At 46.9% G+C, this 20,957-nt stretch overlaps 1 protein-coding gene across 7 annotated transcripts in view; it reads right to left on the reverse strand.

Moving 5' to 3' along the window:
• LOC105683733 overlaps positions 1-20,957 on the reverse strand; it is a 61,868-nt gene that overhangs the window by 23,292 nt on the left and 17,619 nt on the right. For all 7 annotated transcript variants that reach the window (XM_048651739.1, XM_048651745.1, XM_012396536.3 and 4 more), the window contains one exon: positions 10,887-10,930. The gene's annotated coding sequence lies outside the window, so the exon portion shown is untranslated. The remainder of the gene's footprint in view (positions 1-10,886; positions 10,931-20,957) is intronic.

Below are 20,957 nucleotides of genomic sequence, written 5' to 3' on the forward strand. Positions count from 1 at the left end.
ACTAGCCTCGAACTTGCGAGAATATCCGAACGAGACTCCCTCCGCCCGTCGGTTTACCTGATGTTTTATTCAGCGCGCTTAACAGGCCGCACCATCTCACGAGATGGATGTCGAATAAAGAGATGCGTGCGGGACCGAGGGATGAGATGCCGCGCGCGTTGGATCTAAAAGTCGTGATGTAGGGCGAACAAACACGCATGCGGGTACATTTCTCACTTTTTCACTCTGACGGCGTTACGTCTACTCGGCATTTCGTTCGTCTTCCACCGAACGCGAGCGTTTTCCGGTCGCGATGCATCCTCAACGGTGTATCCTCAACGTTAATCTATACGTTGTTAACGGCGCACGGAAATAGCTGTACGAAACAAGCGGAGGGGAAAATGAAAAGAATTTCAAAGGACTTGGTCATTTAGCGTCGCCTTCCAGTGTCTCGATTCAGCTGCAGCGCAGTTTCAAAGAGCGTCGTCGTAGTCGTCGTCGTCGTAGTCGTCGTCGTCGTCGAACCGAACGAATTCGAGAGAGTGCAGATCCGGATTTAATCGTGCGCGAAATTTTTCCCTCCTCCGTAGCCCCCCGCGTGTATATACGGGTTCGAAAAACTCCGAGGCGGTGTCGTAACATTGTGTCGCGGCAGCTGCATCGCGACGAACGTAATTTGCGGTAAATTTCATCCCGTCGCGTAGCGAAAGGGTAGGGGAAAAATAATAATTATAATATTAAATCGGGTAGCAATTTTAGTTTGCATGGTAACTACCATTGTTAGGGAGAACACGTTGCGCCTGAGCGGCGGTGATGCTTTAGATTGATACACTGTTAAAAATTTCAGGTCAATTTCGCTCCCTTCATTTTCGTTTTCTTTCCATTAATTTTTTTTTTTTAATCAACTTAGTTCGCACGACAGGTTGTAACGTCGCAGTTGACCGGGGAAGAGGCAGTGAACCTCCGAGGGTACATCGAGTGGGGTCCGACGAATAAATTAGATTTCGCTAATTAGCCCGAATTGTAAAGAGCGAATATTTGAGTCGGCAGGAGCGTGCAGATTTATGCGATGAAACGCGGGAGCTTTTTTCCGCGGCGGCGGTCTCTTCTTCGCTACTTTTCATATTTTTCTCACCTCGGAGAATAATTTATGGAGAGCGTGTGGGCAGCAATCGCGGATACCGGAGCGGGTGTAGTAGCTGCACGAACAAACGCAACCATAGGGGTTGAATACGGCGGCACGGTTATCCGACTGAAAATAGCGAGTTTCGACGAAGGGAGAGATTAGGTTGCGTTTTCGCCACTTTTCGCCCAACTGTATATCCGCCGTGAAAGTAGCAGCGGCGGAGGGGGTAGACGAGCTTCAGGGATCCACGGTACATATAGCACCGACTACACACCTAATCTTTTCAAAGTGTAATATTCAGCGGCGCCGTACCGCCGCATTGCTCCGGGGGGGTGGATATACGTCAAGATACGAGACGGCAACGCTCCGTCAAAAGCCGCGTAGACGAACCCTTTCACCCGTCTAATAAAGGTTGACTGAACCCCTAATCTCGAAAACTCCCGAATCCGCGACACACCCGTTACCGCCGTACACCCGCTTTATACCGGGTACGTACCTCGCCGACAAGTTTTGACAGCCGCGTTGCGCTCGAGTGAATATTATAAATTCGATACTGGTGAATCATTTCATCAAGTATATGAATGTTCGAGCGAGCCCCCCGGCTATTTTATTACGCAAGTCGAGCGAAAACACCTCATTATGAAAATTAAGTTTCGTCGGGGTGCGCGCGCGGAGAGGGGGACGAAAAAAACGAAAAAGAAACCGTGCAGCGGAAATCACGAGCGAATTATGCACCGTATAAAAGCGAGAAAATCTCTCGGAGGATTTTTTGCCGTATGGGTCGGTGAAATGAAGTTCTTCCAGTAAAATACCCGGCTATGCAAACACGGCGGTGCACCTTACGTAAATACGTGCGGACTTTATCTAGGTGTAGATAAATCTCCGGTTAACGCTCTACGCGAGCGGAGATATCGAATGTCGAGTTCGCCGCGAGGAAGAGTGAGAGAGAAAAGATGCTCGGAACAAACTCGTCGTTGGTCAAGAATTAATTAACTAATACCGGAACACCGACGTGTGCATACCTTCTGACCTGTATAACGCGGATCGCTAAAACACGTCCGCCTCTCGCCATTCGGCATTCGCGGGGAGCGGAAGGTGAAATACCCGCCGAAGTCGGATTGACGTGAAATAGCGAGGGGTGCGGCGAAGGACGAAACTGACGAAGAGCGGCGACGGGGATTCCCGGAACAAGCGGATACCAGACGGCTGGTGGGAAGGTCGGCAATTGAAATCACAACCGGCTAAGATCGGGAGATCCGAGTCCGGAAATTCCGCCAAACTCTCCAAGATCTCACGCAATCTGTTCCGCCTGATCCTTCCGCCTTTTGTACAGAAATTTATACCCGATCTCCGGAGGTGGAGAAACAGAGTCAAGATTAGCGGGTCGAGGGAGCGAAGGGCCGCGATTCCCACGAATCGAGTGGAGAGAGAAAAATAACGACGTACGGAAGAGCCGAACCGTGCGGACAATCGTCGCTTTCTCCTCGTCCTTCGGTTTCACCCTCGTCACAGCGCTTCCTTTCCCTTATCACATCCGGTCTGGTTCCCATTCGCGAGTTACTCCGAAGAATCCGGGTGTTCCTCCTCCCCCTCGCGATTCTCCTCTTTAGCGTGTGTTCCGCCCTCTATGTATAACTCTTTACGTGAAATTAAGTTCGACCGGAGGAGTCAGCGAGGCGGGAAATGGTCGCGGTTCGTTTTAAGGGAGAAATGTGACTCAACTACCCGTGACACGATATTCGATCGGAGTCCTTGTGCCCTCGTCAAAAAGGCGAAACGTTTCCGGTACCGTTTTTTTGCGGACTGGACGTATACCGCCGACGCGGACGATCGGAACGGGATCGCGATCCACGGACTGTGGAAACACGTCCGACGGGGGCATCGATCGTACTCGAATACCTTTGTCCGTCCGACCGTTTCTCCCCGTGGCGATTCGGGGTCCTTTAACACGGAAAATATGTACGCGGTGGAAGCGCGGCGAGTACACAAATCGATTTTACGTGCCCTGCCTACCGAGAATGCGAAAGCGAAACGACGAGCGGCTCGCAGCTTGCTTGAGAATTACGCCGAGCGAAAAAGTCTGCGACGGAAGCGCGCACAATCGAGTGATTCTTTTCTTTCGCGAAATCGATTCGGCATCCGTCGCCCGACGATACATATCGTATCATTTATTTTTTATCGCCATCGGTCCGCTCTCTCGGCTGTCTCGGCGTTGAGCGGTATGGCGAAATTGAGTTACCGGCTCGACTATATCGGACGAAAATTTTTTTTCTCATCGAGCGAGATCGCCGGTTAATTGACGCGTACCGGTACCGGTACAACCGCGACGGGGGACTCCGACGTGTGACGAACGGCGACAAACTCGACGTTTGTTTGATATTTTGGAAACAAGTTCGCCCCGGGGGCTGACGGAGTCGCGGAGGTCACGCGAGTTCACCCGTACCTGTGTCTTCGATTTCTTTCCTTATGTAAAAAGATATACAGCTCTGCACACACGTGTACGATGAGAGGAAACGACCGGAGAAAAGGGCGAGAACGACACGCGTACGTTTCGCACATTTCGAATATTTTCCGTCTTTCCAGGTTTTTTTTTCTACCTACGTTCGTCTTGAGAATGGAAACGGGCGCGACGATGACGGACAGCCGGTAAAAAATGAAAATATGGACTACTCGGCATCGAGTCCGCATTCGCGAGTAAATATTATCGCGCGTTTCGATAGAACCCGACGATAGCGTCATTATTTGACCCTTCGCCGAGCGATGAAGCTACAGAGACGGGGACACCGAGTTACACGGAGCGGGGAAAAAAGAGGATCGATACGTTATCGGTGTGGCGTGGTGTCTTTCATCGCGAAGGGAAGAAGATGAGCCATCGCGGAGAATTGGACGGCGGGGTACGGCGGCGGGCGAAGAGCGAACAAGGCGAGAGCGATGAGAGCCTGCAACGGAGGCAGCACAAGCGTAGCGATCAGCGCGTGGGAGAAGCCCCGGGCGATTCTCCCTCTTTGCAGTGGACATGTACCGTGTAGCGGTACACTCTCGTCTAGCTATATCTGTTATATTGGATCAAAAAGAAGACAATAGGATTACTGACAAGGCGCTTCCTACTCAGAGGGACCCAATCATTATAGACTTAAGGTCCACGCTCGTGGAAGCTGGAAGCTCAAGACTGAAAGCGGAGGCTGAACGCTAAATGTTGAAAAAAGATTACAGACCCTGATCGCCACCGACTCCGAGGAAACATTTTTCGAGCCGGGTCGAACGCCGCGGAAAAAATCGCCCTTTCCCAGAACGAAGGTTTCTCGAGCTGAAATTTTTATTTGCTCGAAGGTAGGAAAAATTGTAGAATATAAAATCGGTAGAATAGCGAGGCGAAGTGAATCGGAGAAAGGTATTCGAGGTTTATGAATACCATCCCGCGTGGAGGTAAATGCGGAAGCGTTTCGAAAAATTTCGTTTCACTTTTGTATCCCTTTGAGCATCATTACTCCGACTGTTACCGACAAAAGCGAGCCAGGCGCGACATCGAGCTACGATATGGGCGTCGGCGCACCGACGTGAATAGATATCGGCTCCGGTCAGTCGAAGCAACATTCGTGCCCGTCTGCCCACCTGCCTCCGAAATGATCGGAGGACCGCGAGGACCCGTTACGCGGCTATAATATCGCATTGTACTTTCGATTCGAGTGATTTTACTCGCGTAGCACTACCCAATTACGTATATTGGATCCCCGGTGGTCCGCGTCGCCGACCGTTACACGAAAAGCAGTATGTCGATTGAAACCCTCGCCATTTTCATCAACGGTAAATCATCGTCGATGGAAATGTAGCGGTAACTATTTCTCCCGTTTCTGATTCGCGATATCCGACGTCTCCATATGGGCGTGCGGATCGAAAATTTCGACTTTTCTCGGTCGAAAATACATAAACCGAAACACTCGGACTGTCAAATGCAATTATATTTAGCAGTCGTCTCTGATCCACAATTAGCGTAATGCTCGCGCTCGTCCCCTAGCTTCGCTCCGGTCGGAGTTGCCTGAGCTTTAATATGATGAAACTTGAGTCGTAGGAATATTTCTCTCCTCTCTTCTCTCTCTCTCTCTCTTTCTCCTCGAGATTTTCCGAGCTCGTATAATGGAATGGTAATAAGAAGGAAGGTAGCGGAAGAGAAAAAAATCATCCAACGTACGTTTATACCGTACATGCAAAACTCGCAATAAGGGAAGGAACCGTTGAGACGGTCTTATACCATCCGCAGCGGCGAAGCTGGCTCGCTTACGTCCCGCCGACGGAAACGTTGATTCGTTTGCTCACGCCCTCGGTGCAGGGGAAGTGTGCGAGAGACGGAAAATTATAGTGAAATAGAGCGAGCGAGCGAGCAAGGAGGGAAGTCGCGAGTCGGAAGTTGGAGTTAAAGCGGGACCTTCGGCATTTAAACGCAAGTGTTTCTTCTCTCCCGTCCAATTAGCGCTGTCTCCAGTCGACGGGATAAGAGAAAGGAACTTTGCCGTCGCTCGGCACACACCGAAACTCGAAACTTCCATTAACTTTGTGCGCGCGACGGAGTCGGGTGTCTTGAGTGTGCGTTCTCGCCTATGCAGATGCCTTATTATACACCTGATGTACACGAGTACGGACGACGAACGCGGACGCGACGTCCGATAATAACTATACAAACCCCACGATTTCAGGGTAGCTGATTACACCCCCCCCCCACCCCCCTCGACACTCCGAGTACGAATATTCGATTTTCACCGGTCAAATGCGACATCGCTGTGTGCATAACCCGCAGCATCCTACCTCCCCGTGTTTGCACAAGTGCACATCACCGGGGATACGGAGATGTGCTTGCGCATACCTGACCGCCCGTATTCCTCCAGATTCCTCGAGTGTCGATCTCCGACTCCGGAGTCCCGATAGCCCGCGATTACGGGGCTGCAAACACACGAATTGGATTCGTGATTTTCGTCTAGAAAGCTGAAACGCGCTAGATGCGATCTCGGAGGAGGGAAATTAATGAAGGCGAGAAGTTTTTCCCTTAGCGGACGACGACGTGGTCTATCTAGAGGTGAGTTTTAATATTCATTCTATCGGTCACGCTTCTTTAGCTTCGCTTGCAGCGCCACTTTGTCACCGCGTATTGAATTTATGAAAGCATTAGCAGCTAGTTGCTAGCAGCTCGTCACGCTACGCGATAACGCCAAGGTTTATAGATATATATATGTATAATACATCCTCGAACGCGAAATCCAATTCCCCGAGCTAACGAAGTTGTAAAAATTTCCCCCCCCCCCCCCCCGTCAGCTACACAACGCCGAGACGAGGGCGATGAAGACGGTGCTGGAAAAAGTGACCATAATAATAAAATTACAGGATACACGAGGTTAATAAACCCACCGCCGGTACCAATCTTGTCCGCCTTTCTTCGTCCCTTGCGATCACACGTGAAAACCGTCCAACTTATCGCACTCGTTTTATTTCATTAACTCGTGCAATTTCTTCGGCGTCGAAATCCAGGAGGAACATTTGCCGATATTTACTGCTAGAAACGTGAACAACGCCGTTCCATAAACTGAATAGATCCCTCGCGTACCGCGAGTTATTTTACCTCGGGAAAGCGGCGGGGGGGGTGAGTTTTCGCCATAGATTACATCCCGACGGGCGGAGGTCGGGCGAAATATGTACACTTCGGTAATGGGATCGCGAATCGTCCGGTAAACAAAATAAACTGGTGAAAATGTGGCGAACGTGTTCGAAGACTCGGAGAAGTGAAGATAAGCGAGGGGCGGCACCGGCGGGTGAAAGCGATGTCAACGTAGCGGAGTTCAAGTGGCGAGGAGCGAACGCGGAACCCCGCGGATCGGGTCGCCCTTACCCGAGGCCTCTCGACGCCTCCCCCTCCCTCCCTCCCTCCCTTTCTCGAGACCTACCTTCGCCCGGCTACAACTTACAATGAGCGAAGGAAATCGTACTTTTCCACGGCGACGAATCGATAAGACAGCCGTGGCGGGACGAGTATCGAAAGATTTTTCGGTCAGAGAAGAAAAACTGAAGGATGAACATCCAGAGGGTAGAAATATCGAAGTTGTACGCGAGGAGGCGATCGGCGAGAAAAACAAGTTGAAATTTCGTCGACGTGTTTTCACGCGGATTCTCGCGAGGGTCGATATAGTTTTTTTTTTTATTTTTTTTCTTTCCACCAAAGCCGATTTCACCCGGAGCGAATCTTTGATAATTCAGGTGTTTATTCACCTACCTAGTAGTCGTTAACTGGTTTATAAAGCCATCCGCTGGCTCACCCATTTCTAAGCTGCGAAAGGGGCTTAGGCGAGGCGAAACCGCTGTACCAGCAGCTACAACTTCGGGAAGCGAGAGGGTTGAGTGGGAAGGAGGACGGGAGCGGGAAGAGGGTAAACCGATTGTGAGTTCGGAAGGCGGTAGATCGGCAAAAACGAGGTGGTCGCGTATTAAATTCTTTGGTACTGAGAGCTGTCGCTGCTGCTCCCCGCCGGCAAGGCTACCCTCGCGAATGTTTAATTTTCAACAGCCGATATTATACAACATTAGCGAAACTCCGCGAAACGTGACGAGGGTCGAATGCCCCCGACAGTCGATCTCGAGCCCCATCCGAACCGTCCCGAGTCTGCAACGTTACCAAGAAAAGATCATACCTCGTAAATACCATGGATTGTAATTCGCTAATCAGTTGGATATCTCGACCGATTCAATTTTCCAACTGATAATCTCATGGCTATGAAAATCAAATTGCTCAATTCGCAGAGGCAGGGTGAATTCTAAGCGGTAGGGTAAGATATACACCGAGCACGCGATGAACTTCCCATAAAAAAAAAAAAAATTTATGTAACTTATACCTTATGAATTTTCGATCGTTAGGATGTGACCGGAATCCGGAAAGAATCGACTTTCTATCCGCCAGATGGTCCTGCTCGACGATCTTTCATTTTTTGCAGACAATGGCATTCTAAATCTAAGCCAGCTCTGATGTTATCTATACGTATAGGTGTAGTTACGTAGGTGTGATCGCGATGCCACGGCCCCGGGAGAAAAGGGTGGATCGATACCAAGGTGTCGTCGCCGTATATACGTACATAGAATAATACAAAACGCCAAATTGCTGGCAAACTAGAAGTAGATATAGACGTACACCCGTACAACTGTAAGAACGGAGGCTCGGGCCGGACAAACTTGGAAAATTCCATTGGGAGCAGCGGGAGAAAGATGATATCGGATACGGTTTGGGTAGCGGCGTGTCGCCAATCAGCGAGGAAATTGTTAGCGCAAAAGCGTTGCGGAGACTCGAGATATAATGCCGCAAGTATAACAAGCGATCCGTTCAAACCGAATTAATGGAATCCCGTCTAATATTCCTGGGTAACCGGTCCCTCTGCATTCATCTGCATTCGTGTACGATATTATTTACATACCGAAATGAAAATAGAATCGGAAGGAAGAAGAGCGAACCGAAGTGCATAACGGATCTCTTCCACTCCACGCAGACTCGCGAATGACGATGTTTTCGCTTCAGTGGCCAAAAGAAAAAAAACCATCGCTCGAATTTCATGGACCAAAATACGCGAATATGATCGCGTAAAACACTCGGGTATTCGCTCGATTCATCGCCGTTATCTTAGGAAACGTCGGGGGTAAAAGCAGGGTACGAATTCACCCACCTGGGTACCGCAACCGAACAGAAATGAGATTACGAATCGACCGAGGTACGGCTACTTTTTAAGTGGATACGCGACTCCGATATATTCCAGTGACAATTAACTCGCGGACTCGTGCTGCGCAGTGCAAGCACGGAACTTCTCGGGACTTTTTGTGGCATGTCCGAGGGCACGGAAAAGCACCGTTCATATACCTATATAAAGCTGTACCGGAACAACGGACACAAATCCTCTGTTTTTCGCTTGGTGTTTTTTTTTTATTTTTTTATTTTTTATTTTTCATACCACGCTCGTCGAAACTATCTCGGCAAAAACTATCCCAGGTACAATTTGTACTTTACCGCAGCGGTGTGGTTCACCGCGCTCTAACGGCGGGGTCAAAAATCGATCTAAGTCTTCGGGCCGGAGGCGCTGCCGGGACGCGTCGCTAGATCAAACATGTGTTGGCGAACGCCTGAATTCTAACAAATTTTTGACCGTTTCGCGTGTCCAATCACCGCAAACTCTCTCAATGGCTGCGGGGGCGACGTGGTAAAGCTGTACTTTCTTTTTTTCTTTTTCCTGTTTTTTTACCAGGAGCTATTTTTTACCGCCGAATGAACGTGAAAAGATAACAACATTTCGCGCACTGCCTTGCGCACGAACGCACGTCAATTTCATCCGAAACTCAAAAAGTGCGATCGTAGCTTTAATCACCGCGTAACGACAAAACTGTCATACCTTTATTTGGTGCGACCGAACCGTACACGTACGTAGTTTTTATCGAGGTAACCTACGCAGCGCGAACTTGAGGCCGAATATTTTATTGGCGAGCGTAACGCGGACTCCATCCTCGGTCACTCACAATTAGTGATCTATGGCTGTAGCGAAAGACGGTAAATCAACGCGCACGCCAGGTACGCGATATCCGAGCCGCGTGCACCGCTAGGAATCGGGCTGCGTAGACCCTCGCCTCTTAATTGAATTCGCAACACGAACGCCGAAACTCCGTTAATTTAGTCCGGGTAAAGGGACGAGGATACGCGACAAGCTCACGATTCTTTGACGCCTCCGGTAAAGGTTGCTCGCGGCGCTAATCGTCGGTAATGTTATAGTCAACTGCTATATGTATATTCGCAGGTGTAAACACGAGCGCAAATATAAGCGTGATACATGAAATCTACACCCCGACAGAAGCGACGACGAAGTCTGCCAAATGTGCGTTTCATCCGATTTTCATTCTGTGGTCCCATTTTTTTTTTTTTTTTTTTATTTTTTTTTCTTTGATTCCGTAGATTTGTTGCTTGTGAAAAATATGTAAAGCACACAACGATATTATTCAGACTGTCGGAAGAAGAATCGTTTTTCCACCACCCCCCCGGGGCAATAATCATTTTTCATACTTTCATATCTCCGCTGAATATTGGGAACTTAAAACAGCTTACTTTTTTCATCGGGATTCACTCCATACTGAACAAACAAATTCGCGAATTTATTTCAGGGTAGACCGGGGTATCTTCAGAAATTGCTTTTAGGAGGAATTGAACTCCACCGTTCTCATTACGATATATTATTCATAATGTACATATTGCAATCCGTCCGATGGCCTGGTCGATGTTCGGAAATTGGGGATTTTTGTGACATTTTTCGAAGTATTTATAGATTTTTGAAACGCTTTTGGGGGGCTGGTGGCCATGTTTCTTAAGATACTCGAATATTCCCCCCACACAGGTATACGTGTAACGTGTGACGGTGTTACAATAGGTAGAACGTGTGCACGTGTAGTAGCGAGGAGAGAATAATTGTCCGGATCTTTATTGTTCCGCACCCGTGCGAGGCGAATTTGCGGGTGCTTCTGTTACGTACGTACGTCGTGCCGCGGGTGCGTTAGACAACAGAATTTCACTCACGCGTTGAGTCCGCTTTTGAGGCACTTGGCTAAAAACTGTAAAACCTCGGGCACCCACTTTTCCATTGTCTACGACGTCGAGGCGTCACGCTCAACAGCCGATGGGATTAAAATTCGCAAGGTATTTCGAACGAGGGAGGAATTATGTTTTTGAAAAAATTTTCACCGTCGTAAATTAAGGGACAAAAAAAAAAAAAACACTCACCATTTCGAGCCCGTCGACATCACACGGCGAACGAGGAGCTCCGTCTGAGAACAGAAAATTCGGCACATGAGAGAATCGGAAACTTTGTATACCTGCGCCGAGAAATCTTCGTCGATGTTGCGAAACGTGATATCGAATCAATTTTGAAAGGTACGGAAAAAATTTCGATGAAAAATTACGTACGTCAGCGTCGTAGGAGAATTTTTTACACAAAAGGTGTAATAAGTGGGCGCACCGGCGGACCGGTAATAAGAGGTACGATGTCAAAGGTCGCCTTTCTTCGACGCGTTGCCGGTGTTACAATCTCTTCTGCGCCACAATCGTTCGGGAAAAGGTCGAGCGAAATCGCCTTTGAATTCAAAACAGGGTCGGTCGGGGTACGGGCGTCCGTGAAATTTGCATGCGTTGGGGCTATACCGGCCGACTTTCGGTGGTCGAAAAAAGCGACAGAAAGAGAGGTGGAAAAAAAAGTTATCGTGTTTTTCGTTAAAATTTGCGAAACAGAGAAAAACGAGGGGTTGAATAAAGGCGGAGAAAACTGATTTGTCGGCGGACGGAGGGACGGGGGCGAAAGGGTTTGTGTCCATGTACGCGTATAGAAGTTGCGGCTTCTTCCTCGATCCTCTCCCTCCTCCTCCCCCAGGACAAGCACCATTTAATTACGGAGCCCGGTATAGCTGGAGTTTCGCTCACCACCGTCCATTACAACACCGCGATCACGTGCTTTCCACTCTCCTAATTTCGTGGAGGCGGTGTAGAATTTTCAAAGTTTGCCTACGCCGATCCGCGTTATCCATATTCGGAACCCTCGAAACTCGCCGGATTTGATCAACGTATCGTTAAATCTGGATTCGAACGCTACAGCCTTCGCGGACCAACACACCTCTGTACACTTAATCGTCGAAGGTGTATATATTTTTATGAAGATATATTTTCGGTAATCGGGGGAGAATAATTTTTCGACTTTTTCTCCCCCCTGTGCGTAGACGAAGTGATTTTTCTCCTCGCGAACCTCGCACGATCGGAGGATACGGGATATACCTAACATGTGGATGGTGTAGGTATACATATATCATCCGCGACGCACAACAAAAGGTACCGGGCGGTATAATATTCACACGTGTAGACGGAGAACGTGACGTAGATGAATAATATGGAGTAGAGCCGGAGAGGAAAACGTACTACAATCGAGTGCTGCCCGACTAGGCAATTTGTTACTTCCTTATCACTCGTTCGCGCAGCTTCACTCGCTCAAGCACCATACGTCAGCGCTGTTGGTGCCGTTGCCGTTCGAGCCGCTGCTCAAATGAGCCTCTGGAGATGGAGAAAGACATGGATCATTTTTTCTCAACCCTGTTTCCAACGGCTGACAAACCTTATAGATTCGCGATCAGTTTACCACAGCCCAATTGCCGAGTTCAGATTATCGCACCATCGCATTATCTGTGTCCTCCTATCGAAGGATTGCGGCGTATCAGAAGTTCGTCACATCAGAAAAATGAGGTGCGTTGACGGTCGACCGATACCAGGAAAAAAGCTGTGAAAATTGTGGAAACGTGAGACGCGAATTATTCGAAAAAAGAGGAGGATCATCTGCAATTATCGACCCGTCGTAAAAAAGCCGCAGTCTTTTAGGCCCTCCGTAGCAACATTTTTTTCGGATATCTTCCGGCAGCTGTGAATCGATAGGCGTTATCTCGAAGGCAGAGATTTACGAGTCTTTTTACGCTCACCCTTGTTCTCATCGTCGGTCAAAGAAACCCGTAGGGCTATCGGAATCACCCGGGTTGACTCGGGCTAGCCCTGGCTACATCACAGGGCACATGGACGGACGGTCATATAGGTTGACTGCCTCGGACAACATAGTGACGTTATACCTGACCGAGGTAGGCAAGGCCCAGGATACGTCCTTAATCCTTACAAGAGACAAATTCGGTTGAATTTAGCTTCTGCGCGCTTTTTTCTTCGCTGAACGTTTCAGGGTTTTGTGTACACTTCGGATTCCAAGAATCTCTCGCGAATGGGAATTCATCTTTGCGAATCTCATATTTAATCCAAAACCCCTTGAAGTCGTCCAGGATTTGACTGGGATATCAATCGAGGGATAGAAATTACCCATGATGTGGATATCTCCTTTCTTCGACCAGTAATTTCCGTAAGCCCGTCTCCCGTTTCTTTAGTCGAGGCAAGAAATCTAACTTTTTCTTAGGACGACGTAAAAAATAGGCTTGTGTCTCAAGTCGTATGGCCTTAACAAATTGCCCGATAAGAGTTTACTAATGAAGGTGCTCGTCCACGGTCTTGGAATTTCAAGCTGCGACAAACCGGAGTCAGGGTACGAGATCGATCGTGATCCGTAGCCTTGAGTCCGACAAAACTGTGATAAAAGGAGGCGAAACACCCGCTGATGTTTTACGTTTTCATTCGACTCTCATTTATTTTTCACGTTTTAGATGGATAACTTAGCGATGACTCGTTTGATTTTGTAGATGGATCAATTTGACTCGCAGATTCGGATTCCTGAGATCAACATACATAGGAGAACCATAAAAATCCTACTAAAAGAAAAGAGCTGATTTGTGGCCCCAAAATTGAAAAAAAATCCCCCTTGGATTTATTCAAATTTGAGCCAAAAATTTTTATTCATTAAAATTGATCGTATGGCACTTTTTCAACGTATTTTGACCTCAGGAATCCAAATCTGGAAGAAAAATTGGTCTATCTCTAAAATTGACCGAGTTATCGCCAATTTTCAGCTTTTTGGGGTCAAAAATAAAAAATTGATTTTTTAATCTATCTTGATGTAATTTGAGCTCAGGAATCTGAATCCAAGAGAAAAATTGATTTATCTTCAAAAATAACCGAGTTATCTCCATTTTTTCGCATTTTTTACCATATAAATGGAGATATCTCGAAGGGAAAAAATCGTAGCTCAATTTGGACAACGGATTCGTGTTCCTGAGGTCAAAATACATTAGAAAAGTGCCATACGATCAATTTTTTAAAATAAAAATTTTTGGCCAAAATTTGAGATTTTTCCAAGGGGTACCCCTTACGATTTTTTCAAATTTTGGCCAAAAATTTTTATTTTTGAAAATTGATCGTATGGCACATTTCTTATGTATTTTGACCCCAGGAACACGAATCCGTTGTCCAAATTGAGCTACGATTTTTTCCCTTCGAGATATCTCCATTTTTATGGTAAAAAATGCGAAAAAATGGAGATAACTCGGTTATTTTTGAAGATAAATCAATTTTTCTCTTGGATTCGGATTCCTGAGCTCAAATTACATCAAGATAGATTAAAAAATCAATTTTTTATTTTTGACCCCAAAAAGCTGAAAATTGGCGATAACTCGGTCAATTTTAGAGATAGACCAATTTTTCTTCCAGATTTGGATTCCTGAGGTCAAAATACGTTGAAAAAGTGCCATATGATCAATTTTAATGAATAAAAATTTTTGGCTCAAATTTGAATAAATCCAAAGGGGTCTCAGGAACACGAATCCGTTGGCCAAACCGAGCTAGGAATTTTTCCCATCGAGATATCTTCGATTTTTCACGTTTTAGATCGATATATTCACAATAACTCGTTTAATTCTGTAGATAGATCAATTTGACTAGCGAATCCGGATTACTGAGATTCAAATACGTAAGAATAACATGTGAGAAAAAAGATTAATTCTTAGGTCAAAAATTAAGTATTCTCGAAATCGATTGAAGGTGATTTTTCCAATGTATTTTGAAAAAAATGTCTAGTTTGAGACAAACTTGCCAGAGAAGAAATTATTACATTTTAAGCATCAACGAATTCGACGTTGTATCGATAAATAATAAAAAGAATAAATTTTCGAAAGAACTGCAATTTGATTCGGACTATTATTGTCTCTAAAAAATGTGCTGGAATAGACGAAATTTTCAAGACCAGAATCAAAGTCGGCGCTCAATTCTACGAGCTCTCATCCACGAAATTGTAACAGTTAATTACATTTTTTCACTTTAGATAGAATTTGTATGTGGGACTTTCCACGTTAGATGCATTCCAACAAAAACTCGCCATGAAAATGTCAATTTCATTGTTAAATTCCGATCATTCGTTCCGAGCTCGAGCGCTCTCCATCTCGTTCGTATTTCTACCGCTCCGCGGCGTACCGCTTCGCGGCGTACCGCTGCGTTTCGTCTCTTTGCGCCGTGCTCACGCCCCGTTAAGGTTTCTCGCAACGGAATCCTTTTCTAAAAAGAATCACCCAAATGCAGTCGGCAGACCAGTCGGTAGCGAGCTCCCGCTCGGTCGTCTCAAGGCGAGTCCACGTCGCTTTTCGCGACACCCAATTTTTACACGTGCGTCGGGCTTTCCGACAGCCGGCACGTGCCGCAATTCAAACATAATTTATTGCTTTTTTAGTAGACTAAGAGGTGTGAAATTCCTTTCCTGATTTTTTTTCTTGCCCCTATTGTTAGCAGGTGTCAGACGAGCTGTCATCGCCTGATAAAGATCTTGTTCACACCTCGTAATTTTGAATTACCCCTTTGATCCACCTGATCGGCGGCATCCTTTTGCGGTATGTCTGCGAATTCTATATAACCGCAGACCGTTTAAGGAAATAAATATGTGCGAAATCAGTACATATTTAAATGGTTCAGGGTACACCCAAGGAGATCAGTTCTGTCCCATTCTGCCATGCTAAAGCATAGGCCTTTAGTTCAGAATCAGAGGCACCGGGTGTACAAAAAAAAAAAAAAAAAATAGAAATAATTTTTTTTTCCCTACATCGTGTTATTATACATTATGAAAGGGAGACCGACAATTTATTCGTTACTTTCCAAGCTTAACGTAACCAATACAATTTCTTTGAAATCTAAAAAAATTGAACGAACTCCAAAGGGTACTCCTTTGGATTTTTTTGAATCTTGGACCGGCATGAAGTATTGTTAAAATCAATCTTAGGACACTTTTCGAACGTATTTTGACTCCAGGATCACAAATCTATCGACTAAATCGTGCTACGAATTCTTCCCATTGAGTGATCCTTGATTTTTTATTTTTTGTAGCAATAAATTGACGATAACTCGATCAATTTTATAGTCACTAATTAAAATAAGAGTTTTGATTGGTCATCAAATTTTTAGAACAGCTGCATTACCACCGGACATCTCGCACTTCGCGCGAGGACGGACCGCGAACTTGCGTTCGTCATTGCTCATTTTTCGAAGGGAGCAGACGATTGCGCGGTATCTCGATGCGGCAAAATAATAGATATCTACTCTGAAATAAATTCTGTGAGCCTTTTTCCTCTCCGAAACTCCGTTGTTCAGGTATAAAGAACGGTAGAAGAGGTAAAGGTGAAAGTGGGCGTCCGTTCGCGATTCCCCAGAAAACGAGCGAGCGAAGCTGCAGCTGGGGACCGACAATAGAATAGAATTCGTATCCGGAATAAGCCGCTTTGAACTTTGACCGGCGATCCCAGTCGCTGGGGGACAAATTCACTCGGAAAATTGTTATCCATATCATCCCATATTTTTTAAGAGTATACGAGCGGTCGTAAACGGTAACTCTGAGGTGTAAAAAAAAATTAATCAAAGACCTCTCCTTCGATTATAGGTACTGGATGAGAAAATTTCCAAGCCGTACCGAGGATTACGCGGTGCGGCGATAGTTACGGCCGACGGAATAATAAGGTGCACGCCGTTACGTTCACTATTACTCCTGAACTGGATCAACGATGTACGGGGTATGTTACGGGAGCGAGGAGGACGGAGGCGAGGATCCATGCGCGCTGGTGGTGACAGGGTGCGGGCGAGATCCACAACCCACAGGAGCACCTCGACGACTGAATACAAATGATACATTTAACATCGTATCAACGACGGACCAATTGCGGAGCGGTCGAACTTGTTCTTTTTTTTTTTTTTTTTCTATCCCACGACCCGCACCCTCCTCCCGTCACGTACTTCTTTCCAGCCCTTACGTTTTTACTCGTCGCTGTTCTTTTTTAGAAAAAAAAAAGCTCCCCTTTTTATTTTTTATTTTACCATAGCAGATAATGCCGACATTTTGTTAAAGCTTAGGCAAGTTCGCCTCGAGCAATCAACGAATGGAGTTTTCACCTCCCGCTTCGAGATTCAATCGGACATCGACTTTGTGGGAAAGGATTTTCAGCTGCCAATTTCTTTTTCACAATAATACGAAAATTTGATGAAGACTGGCGTAACGTCGTACGTGCCGAATCTATACACGGACCATCTGTTGCTCGGATAGACGTCCCGAAATTCGCAAGCACCGCAGCCTCTATACGCGTATAAGCGAAAGAGGGGAAAATTTACATTTCGGTTCAGTCAAATTGAAGCAAACTTCGTGCAGGGAAATGGTATTTTAGTGCCGCTCGAATAAATTTGTAATTCCAAACTAGAGAACATCGTTTCTGATTTACAACTTCCTTCTCTCTCTCTCTTTCTTCGTCTCCCTTCCCTTCCCCTCACCTCTCTCGATTTAACTCGTTTTCGCAGCAGAATCGCATAGTTTTAACCAACCGATGCGACCCGGCCTTATATATCTTCTCAATCGCATGGCCTCGCGGTTGGCCTAACGTCTCGACTCGTTTCATATCGTCTCGTCGTAATTATCAACCGTGAAACGTCAATTTAATGGCTCAGCAAATGCTACAACTTTGCAAAGATATCCACGCAAAGGAGACCGCGGGCGCGACGAAAGCCTCGAAAAGAGAGACCCTCTTGATTGTGAGAGCTTTTGCCAGCCGCAAAAATTCTCATGTTGTTCTTAAACTGCGCGTGAAATCGAAACGCAGAGACGCCGTGGTAGAGGAATCTTCGTTAAAGTGACACTTGAATCGCGGAGTTAGAATGAGGCAAATTTTCACCTGTGTACTCATTTTCAGTTCACTCTCTAAAATCTTCCGTAGGCACATCTCGAAAGATCCGCGATATTCGATGCGACGACGGCCTGTGCGATATCCGAAGTCCGTAGAGTTTCGCAGCGTCGTTGACTCCGGCCACCGCCATTTCGTCGTCGTTATATCGGATGCTGCCGCGACTGACGTCTCCGAGTTAACGTCTGGAGCCCGCATTATTCATGCCCATATCTGCTGATCTATGATATCCACTTTTCCAGTCCAACGCCACTCTCACGCATTTGCAACTTACTGACAGGAGTATAAGGAGTAAACAATTATGATAGTGAGTGAGCGCGGTTTATTATCCGGAATATCAGCAGCAACGCGGTGACTTCTGACGTGAAATCGTATTCCTTACATTACAGAATTTCATTCGCTTCCTTTGAATCCGTAGGGTCCATTCAAAGAAGCTTTCTGCACCGGCAGCAGAAGCGAAATCTCCTCGATCTTTGATTCTCTGGAAATTTTCCAGGTGGGATGTAACGTAACGAGAGTGTTAATGCGAGGGACCACAACTATGATACAAGCTGCGAGTTGTCTCGAGCGATGAGAGGGAGGCGAGGGGGTAGGATAAAAAGACGGTGTACAATAGGCACCCGATCGAGAAGTAAATTATTGAGGCGAGCGGGAGAATCTAACGAGGATGTGGGTGGAAAAAGCTCACGACGAAAGACAGGAAGAATCGCAAGTTTCCGTACCGTCGTCGACTGACGTACAGCTATGCGTAATTCTGATCGTTAAGAACAACAAATTTGAAAAATGATCAAAAATAAGGACAGCGTTGTAAAGATCTCGTTGAGTGTGCCTGTTTAACGGGGCGGCGCGCCCTCTGCGACTACGGGGGAGGACTTCAATGAAGTCGTCGCGAAGCAAAAAGCAGCTCAATGGATCATTTGCAACTTCATCTCGACATCAAACGAAACTAAAATTGCTGGGAAAGAAACTCATCGCTTTGATTCTCAAGATTCTAAAACTATATAATCGATCTCTGGCCACTTGCGCAACGGTATAATATTACATAAAAAAAAAATAAAGAAGAAAAAGAAAAAAAAACGTAAATTTGAAGAGTAATCTTCGCAGCGAGCTTTTGCACGGGTCGCGTTATAGCTCGGTATAAAATGGCTCGGTACGTTGAGGTCGTATCATTATATGACCCAGGTGAGTCAGCTAGGACGAGAAGTAAAACGACGGCATCAGGTGCGGGGCAGACGCCGACATATAGCGGTCGACGTTAGCAATTGAACTCCTGTAATTTTTTTCTATCGCGACTAATGACGATCAATTATCAGGCTAAGGTGCGTGCGCTTTCATAATCCATTAGTTTAATCCGGACGGTCTCGAGGGCTCCGGGCATCGGGGCACTTTCAGATCCTCGGAATAGCCCGGGGTCATTTGAAGATCGTCCCCCTTCAATTGCTTTTATACTTGAATAAAAACGCGAGGCTCACGCAGTCCTCGCGATCGGCGGTAACTCGATATTTGTCGAAGGCGTAGACTCGATTTTTTTCTACCCTCATAACTCGCGTTGTTTCACACCTAACCCTCTCGCGCGTTCGCCAACTCGATTTTATCATATCGATTCCCCCCGGCTCCGTCATATTTTCTATACCTTTATTTAGGATCTGACGAAGCATATTTCCCCCTTAAAAAGATTCGGCGATTAGATCACTCCCAAGTTTACCTTTTCCCAGTTTTCACTGGTTTCGGCTCTTTTCACAGAGAAACGACGAAACGGCGGCGGTTATAAAAATAACTATCGGCGAGCCATCGTACGCTACGAAGGAGGAGACGAATCCGCGCTTCTCCTGAAATTTCATCAACATTCGTTCCGCCACCGTTTGCCTGGAAAGACGCTCCTCTTCGCCCGCCCCCCCTCCACTCGGCCGCAGCTTTTCAACGGTTACGACGCCTTCGCCGATTCACCTGTTCGCAGACCCGATCTAGCAGCGACTCCTCCTCGCTGGGGGCCAACTACTCCGTCGAGGAATGTGTATACCTCGTCGAGGAATAAATCAATATTTCGAGCGAAGAGCGTCGAGGAGCGAGGAGCGAGAAACGGCCGCAGGCTTCGCTTCTCTCGCAAGCATTCGGACCGACTCATTAGGAACATATCGCGCACGACGTGCAGCCGGGGGCGATCGGGCCCGAGGAGAGTTACGCGGAACGGGGAGGCGGACACCTCGTCGACTGCAAATCGCGCATTATCAGTTGATGGCTCATTGTTCGGCGATAGAGGCGATAGATTTGTCGCTAAGAAAAATGGCTCGCACGCTCTCACACGCGATCATCACGGACTCGAGCCGTATAGCTATAACGGGCCTCTCTGGTTATAGGTGCTGCGGAAGCGGGCCGTTTATTTTCAACTTCCTGCTCGACGATCGACCGTCAAAACTCATTCGGCGAGACCTCGGGGCCGTGGCGTTCGGGGCTCGGAATAAAAAGAAGATTATACCAAAAGCGGGAACCGCCGCCGTCTTTCGCTTCGGTGCGGGACGGACGACGCGGCTAATTTCATACGTTATGTATACGCGCGCGCGCGCCCGCGCTTATAACGTATACTCAATCAGCGAATCAGATCACGCGTGTAATTCTAATTACACGTGCGTACATAACAGTTACCGAGGGTAAGTGTCACGGTGAGATTCATCGCGAAGTCAAACAGTGGTTAATTAATTTGAACCAATTATACGCCACTCCGCCTCGCTGCCTCGCTGCAGCGTTGTCAAAAGCACTATACGTAGTAGTATACGTACGTAGTATACACGCGTATCGAACTCTATATCTCCGGAGTAGCTCGGCGACACGCGAATATTACGTACGGGGCTTACGCGGAAAGTTGGTCATTTTTCGCGATACCTATGTACTCTGGATGGATATTATCGATAAAGCCTCGAGCGTGTCCGCGCGAGATTCGCGTTAAGAGCGCGTAAAGAGCGAGGGATTTTTCTTTTTTTGGCAATATTTTAAGCGGCGGACAAACATTTACAGCGAGGTTTCGTATTTCCAGCGTTTTTTTCTTTCCACGACCGTTTTCTATTTCTGTACACGCACTTATTTTTCCCCCCTCATTTTTCTTGTATTTGTTTTCGTAAGATTCCCAAGTTCGAACGACCCTTGTACCTACCACGCGCGTACGTCTCACGCCATTATATATTGTCTG

Source organism: Athalia rosae, chromosome 1, assembly GCF_917208135.1.
Source record: "Athalia rosae chromosome 1, iyAthRosa1.1, whole genome shotgun sequence".
Classification (NCBI taxonomy): Eukaryota; Metazoa; Arthropoda; class Insecta; order Hymenoptera; family Athaliidae; genus Athalia; species Athalia rosae.